Consider the following 7,619-nt stretch of genomic DNA (forward strand, 5'->3'; position numbering starts at 1 on the left):
TCGATCAGGCTCCAGCATCGTCTTTGGAAAGTAAATTTGGAGCCAGAATGGACAACACGGGCACCGCAGACAAGCCAGAACTAGAGAGGAAGCAGTGCGGAAGCATGAGGGAGGGCATGATCCCACTCTCTGTGCTGCTGGAAGGGATAATGATTCATCTAGAGAGAGCAAGAGAGAGAGAGAAAACCTCAGCTCAAAAGCACAGAAGGACGTTCACAAAGTAACCTTTAAAGGGCAAGGCAGGTTCAAGTTGGTAGCACCTGCTTCATCCCTGGCTTAGGCAGCACTAATTGTCTCGTCAATCTCAGCCGGCTGTGACCCCCTCACTCTGTAACAGACACCAGCAGATTGATAGCTGGGGAGGACCCCTGACCTTTCCTTTGGCGTGGTGTGTGAGGCAATGGAAATTCTACCCGCCCACCTCCACTTTTCCCACTGTAAATTGAATAGAAATTTGAATGCAGTGACATGTCCTGTCCTGTTTAATTATTGTACCCCACACACTCGCCACTCTGGCTGATGGAGCTGTCCAAGTGTTCTGTGGGCACTGCCCCTGGCTGATGGAGAATGACCAGGGGTGTCTGGGCACTGCCCTGGCTGATAAAGATGTCCTGGGGGACTCTGGGCTCCTCCCAGCTGATAGAGCTGTCCAGGGGTCTCTGAGCACTGCCCCATGACTTATGAAGCTGTCAGAAAGTCTCGGTGCACTGCCCCTGACTGATGGAGCTCCCTGGGGGTCTCTGGGCACTGCCTCTAGCTAATGTAGGGACTGTTCTAGCTCAGTCCTGCTACTTCACATCATGACAACTCAAAGGTAAAGGTCGGTGTTCGCCCGTCAGAACTGTAATGGAGCACAGAGCACTGGCACACTGCGCTCTGTGCTCCATTACAGTTCTGACGGGTTAACACCGACCTTTACCTTTGAGTTGCCAGTGAGAAAACCTCGGCTCCCAAGTCTTACTTCAACTGGAAGTGCACTGACTAGCCAATCGAGTCTTTGTATTAGAGTGGTGTACCACACAACAGTACTGTTCAATGCTGCCTCAGCACTGATGTATACCCTTGGAGATGTAACACAGTGCAAGGGGATAGACACAACATGAACAGCTGAATTTGCATGGTGTCAGGAACCCTACGAGCCTTTTCCGAGATCCCAGTGAAATATCTGCTACCCTGACTCTGCTGATGGGTGATCAGTGGGTTCCACAATGAATAGGGAATGTGTTGGTGGTACTGATAGTATGAATGAACTTGTCACAATCTGTCTACCAGGTGATTAACAGCCCCAGTGTCTGAGTGAACCCTCACCCCCAGCTCTCCTCTCAACCCCGACTGTCACCTCCCCCAAACTGGACCTCCCCTCACTCTGGACCCCCTCTGCTTCGGCCTGGACCTTTCCGCAATCCCGGACCCCTTCCCCACAGCCCTGAAATCCCTCCCTTCAGCCCTAGACCCCCGCCCCTCAGCTCCGGACCCCCTCCCCTCACCCCGGTCCCCCTCCCCTCACCCCTGTCCCCCTCCCCTCTCCCCGGAACCCCTCCCCTCACCCCGGACCCCCTCCCCTCACCCCTGGCCCCCTCCCCTCACCTCCAGATCCCCTTTCCTCCCCTAATCTGTGGACCTTCTCCCTTCCTCCCTGGTCTCAATCTCCTCGGCCGCATGCCCAATCCTATCATTCCATCTCCCGTCACCCCTGACCCTCTCCTCTTCCTCCAGACCAGAGCCACTTTAGAAAGTGCTGAGACAACCATAGGATATTTCTTGACATATTGATCCAGGTTTAAGATCGCTGATGTATAATAAAAATTCCTTTTTTTTGCTGCAAATTTATTGCATTTGTGAATTTAATCCGATATAGCCACAGCTGCTTCTCCAATGAGCCTCCAGATCGAGAGAGGAGAGAGCACCGATGATGGACAAGGGAGGGTCTGCGTGGGGGTGGTGAGGGGTACATTCATTGAGGCATGGTAGGGGTGAGGGGGGTGGCTCAAGGATGAACTCAGCATCTAGAGGGCAGTCAATTTAGCCTGGTGCTAGGTTGAGGCTTTTCACTGAGACGCAATTAACAGCCGCTGATGTTTTAAGTTTCATTTGTGACTTGTTTTTGTTTTGGGCAGTATCCCTTTAAGGGGGCTGCCCCTTTAACTTGGTCCCTTCATTTGTTCAACTTCGTTTTTCAACAACAGAAAGGATTATTTAAGGAAAGTCAGCATGTGTTCATTCAAACCAAATCAAACTAACGTGATTAAATTTTGATGAGGCAATGGGGCGGTGAAGGCAAATTTGTGGCTGTGGATCTCCAAAAGGTGTTTGGTGAAGTGTCACCTGATATAGGTGTTTCGAAAGCTGAAGTCCATGGGCTGAATGTGAGAGTGGTGGGCTGGATCCAGAGATGGATGCAGTTGAGTAATGCTGAATGCCTGTTTCGCAGACTTGAGGAAGGTGGACAACTGTGTTCTCCTGGGTCAGTGTTAGGACCACTTTCCCTGCCATCCATCAATGACTTGGCCTTGGGCTTACTGGCCACTATTTCAACATGTCCGGGTAGCCCACCACACTGAGGTTTAGTGAACTAAAAGGGTAGTGAGAGAAAGGCAGCAGGTGAAATTGAATGCAGAGGGGTGCAAAGTGAAACAATTTGGCAGGAAGGAAGGCATGATATGCTGAAGGGGTGCAGGAGTAGAGACCTCGTGTTTTTTGTGAATCAATCATTCAAGGCACCGGAGGAGGACGGAGCCAGGTTGAGAAAGTGGTGAAGAAGACATATGGCATCTGGGGGATTATATATGGAGTCATCAAGGATAGGCTGACAATTGGCAAGTCACATTCAGGCCCTTTGACAGAACTGCTGAGTTTTTCCAGCTTTTGTGAAGGTTTGAGCAGCACAGGGGCTGAAGCTGGGAGGAGACAGTGTTATTAACTCAGACACTCGCATTCAGTAGCTCTGAGAGATTGACACTGCTTGACATGTAGGGTGGCACAGTGGTTAGCACTGCTGCCTTACAGTGTGGGTTTCCTCTGGGTGCTTCGGTTTCCTCCTACAGTCCAAAGGTGTGCAGATTAGGTGGATTGGCCATGCTAAATTGCCCCTTAGTGTTCAAAGATGTCTAGTGGATAAGCCATTGGAAATGTGTGGGCCTGGGTAAGATGCCCTTATGGAAAGTTGGTGAAGACTTGATGGACCAAATGCCCTCCTTTTGCAGTGTAGGGACTATATGGATAGGGAAGGGATAAGTGGGAGAGGGATTACGCGACGGTGGAACAGGTGGTGGTAATGCAGAGGAGAGAATTGGATAATGGCGGTATGGGGGACGGGGAATAGAGGAATGGAATGGGACGGACTAGAACATGTAGGGGTGGTGGAAAAGTTGGACTGGAGGAATTGGGAGGGAGAATGTAGAAGAATAATGAGGAAATATGAAGGGGCAGGTGGGATATGGTAGAATTGGTCCAGGAAGAGAATGGATGAAGGGAAGAATGGTGAAGTAAGAATGGGTAAATGGGGGAAGGCGTTGATAAGAATAACGGCACCAGAATGGAGGAGAAGAAGAAAGATGAAAGAAGAGGTAATGAAGAATGAAGTGTGAACGGTGAAGGAGGACAGGGGAGCAGATGTTGCGGGTGATTGGGGGAGAGTGTGGGAAAAGGGCAGGGGCCAATGAAAGGAGGAGAGGAAATGTTGGAAGGGGAATGATGGGCACTGGGGAAGGGAGATGTGGGAGGAGACTGAGATGGATGGGAAACAGGTGTCTTTAACAGAAATCAGCATGGCATCACTGGAACTGAAATGTGTCATGTGACCTGTCTTAGTTTCACATTTGGGTTTTCAGCAGAGCACACACACGCAGCTCTGATTCTTTTAAGCTTTATATTTATAACTGTTCCCATGTGTTCAGTCTAAATAAATCAACCCACAATGTGTCTACTCAATCCCTTATGAGTGATGTGTGCCTTGTGTCTTGGGAAGTAACTAACCCAAAGGTATTAAAACAAAGAACAAAGAACAATACAGCACAGGAACAGGCCCTTCGGCCCTCCAAGCTCGCACCGCTCCCTGGTCCAAACTAGACCACCCTTTTGTATCCCTCCATTCCCACTCCGTTCATGTGGCTATCTAGATAAGTCTTAAACGTTCCCAGTGTGTCCGCCTCCACCACTTTGCCCGGCAGTGCATTCCAGGCCCCCACCACCCTCTGTGTAAAATACGTCCTTCTGATATCCGTGTTAAACCTCCCCCCACTCACCTTGAACCTATGACACCTCGTGAACGTCACCACCGATCTGGGAAAAAGCTTCCCACTGTTCACCCTATCTATGCCTTTCATAATTTTATACACCTCTATTAGTTCACCCCTCATCCTCCGTCTTTCCAGTGAGAACAACCCCAGTTTACCCAATCTCTCCTCATAACTAAGCCCTTCCATACCAGACAACATCCTGGTAAACCTCCTCTGCATTCTCTCTACAGCCTCCACGTCCTTCCGGTAGTGTGGCGACCAGAACTGGGCGCAGTATTCCAAGTGCGGCCGAACCAACGTTCTATACAACTGCAACATCAGACCCCAACTTTTATACTCTATGACCCGTCCTATAAAGGCAAGTATGCCATATGCCTTATTCACTACCTTCTCCACCTGTGACGTCACCTTCAAGGATCTGTGGACTTGCACACCCAGGTCCCTCTGCGTATCTACACCCTTTATGGTTCTGCCATTTATCGCATAGCTCCCCCTTACGTTAGTTCTACCAAAATGCATCACTTCGCATTTATCTGGATTGAACTCCATCTGCCATTTCTTTGCCCAAATTTCCAGCCTATCTATATCCTTCTGTAGCCTCTGACAACGTTCCTCACTATCTGCAAGTCCAGCCATTTTCGTGTCGTCCGCAAACTTACTGATCACCCCAGTTACACCTTCTTCCAGATCGTTTATATAAATCACGAACAGCAGAGGTCCCAATACAGAGCCCTGCGGAACACCACTAGTCACAGGCATCCAGCCGGAAAAAGACCCTTCCACTACCACCCTCTGTCTTCTGTGACCAAGTCAGTTCTCCACCCATCTTGCCACCTCCCCCTTTATCCCATGAGATTCAACCTTTTGCACCAACCTACCATGAGGGACTTTGTCAAACGCTTTACTAAAGTCCATATAGACGACATCCATTAGATATGAGATTATAATGAGACAACATGGTGATCAGCAAATGTCGGATGGGTGACAACAAGATTGACATGGTTAGACCTTGCTATGTGACATGAGAAAACCTTTGACATTTTGGTCAGACTACAATGAGTTCACAGTGTCGGAGAGCGCTGCAAACGCAGCTGGTTGGCAGTGTTGACACAGTGTCGAGTTAGTGCTCAAGGGGCAGAGCTGGTAAGATGCGTGTCCAATGAGTGGGGCATTACATTGAGAGGACCAGCACTGGATGAGCGCAGTCAGGAAAGACAAGTGACCAAGGTGTGGGCTGGATCGATAGTGAGTGAGGGAGAGTCAAACAAAAAACAAACACATATAAAACTTGGTCTGGAGAAGGTTGTAATTATAATGAGCGGCTTCGGAAGTCACTGAACAATAAATTGAATAAAAGATCAAAGACCCTGGTACACCCTGGGCGTCTCGCCATGTCAGAGAATGTCACGACAGAATGTCAGAGACACTCCAGGAAAAAAACACAGGATCACGGAATTGTTTCAATGCAGAAAGAGGCCATTTGGCCCCTTGTGTCTGCACCAGCTCTCGAAACAAACATTGTGACTTGTGATTCTGGAACACCGATATCTGTGCAAGACCTTAGCCCGTTTTTGTACTTAAACCAATAGCCCAGTGTAGAATGGAGAAGTGAATACAGATATTAATTACAGACGCATACTCTCGTATATTCGAATGAAGGACTTTATCCTTATGGAGGTCTGATTCTTACACTTTGCCAATTTTGCATCAAACTTTGCACGAAGTTACTTTTCTCCTTAAAGAATCTCCTTTGAATTCACTTTCTGAAGAATTTGGCTTTACCCTATCGGCCTTGGTCTTGTTGAACCATAAAGTTCTGAAGATTCATTTTAGAAACAAACATTTTTATTTTGCTATATTTTTCAGATTCTGTCCCACAGACTGAAAAAATGTTTCAAAAAGTCCCAGTAAGCACTTTGTGGTCAACAGCAGCACCTGCTGGACACAGCTGCAAGAACAGGTATAAACTGTTCAAAGGGAACATTACTTCGAAGTAAAAGTAAAGTTTATTTATTAGTCACAAGTTGACTAATATTAACACTGCAATGAAGTTACCATGAAAATCCCTTAGTCGCCACACTCCAGCACCTGTTCGGGTACACTGAGGGAGAATTTTGCATGGCAATGCACCTAACCAGCACGTCTTTTCGACTGTGGGAGGAAACCGGAGCACCCGCAGGAAAGCCACGCAGATCTGGGGAGAACGTGCAGATTCCACACAGTCAGTGACCCGAGGCTGGAATCGAATCCGAGTCCCTGGCACTGTGATGCAGCAGTGCTAACCACTGTCCCACCAAAGGGAACATTACTTAGAAACCAATTAAAAAATACTCCAATAACTAAAAGCAAACTACTGTGGATGCTCAAGTCAATTTAAAATGTTAATTCATGGGAAGTGGACATCGCTGGCAGGGCCGAAAGTTATTGCCAATCCCTGAGGGTATTTTAGGAGTCAACACATTGCTGTGGGTGGAGTCACATGGAGGCCAGACCAGGTAAGGGCAACAGATTTCCTTCCCTAAAGGACATTAGTGACCTAGATGGGTTTTTACATCAATTGACAATGGTTTGATGGTCACAGTCCAGAGTTTGATTGATATCAAATTTTACCAGCTGTTGGGGTGGGAATTGAATGTTGCTTCTCAGAGCATTACCCTCATCTCTGGATTACTGGTTCAGTGACAACATCGCTACATCAACACCTCCCTATAATCATAACAGGAATGCTGGATGTACTCAGCAGGTGTGGGCAGCATGGTGGCATAGTGGTGAGCCTGTTGTCCCACAGCTCCAGGGACCTAGGTTCAATTCCAGCCTTGGGTGACTCTCCAGCAGAGTTTGCATGTTTTGCAGGTGTCTTCCTCCCACAGTCCAAAGATATGTATGTTAGGTGGGTTGGCCATGCTAAATTGCACAGTCGTGTATCAAGATGTGTAGGTTAGATGGATTAGCCATCTTAAATTAATTTATGGGGTGACAATGATAGTGCAGAGGAGAGGACCTGTGTAAGATAATCTGTCAGAGAGTCTGTGCAGACTTAATGGGGTGAATGGCCTCTTCAGTGATAAGGTTTTGAGTCCTTATGCCTGAAGACAAATCATATGCGCTCAAAACGTTGAACAAGAATCTATCTAGCTTTACCTTAAAAACATTCAGTGACCCAGCCGTCCTGTGGCAGAGAGTTCCAAAGTCACATAAACCTCTGAGAGAGAAATGTTTTCCTCAGCTCTGTCCTGAAAAGGATGACCCTAAATTATAAAACAGTGCTCCCTAGTTCTGGGGTCCGCCACAAGAGGAAATATCCTTTCCGTGTCTAACTAACCAAGTCATTCAGTACCTTATAATCTTCAATCAAATCACCCCCTCACTCTTCTAAACTCC

Source organism: Mustelus asterias, chromosome 20, assembly GCF_964213995.1.
Source record: "Mustelus asterias chromosome 20, sMusAst1.hap1.1, whole genome shotgun sequence".
Lineage (NCBI taxonomy): Eukaryota > Metazoa > Chordata > Chondrichthyes > Carcharhiniformes > Triakidae > Mustelus > Mustelus asterias.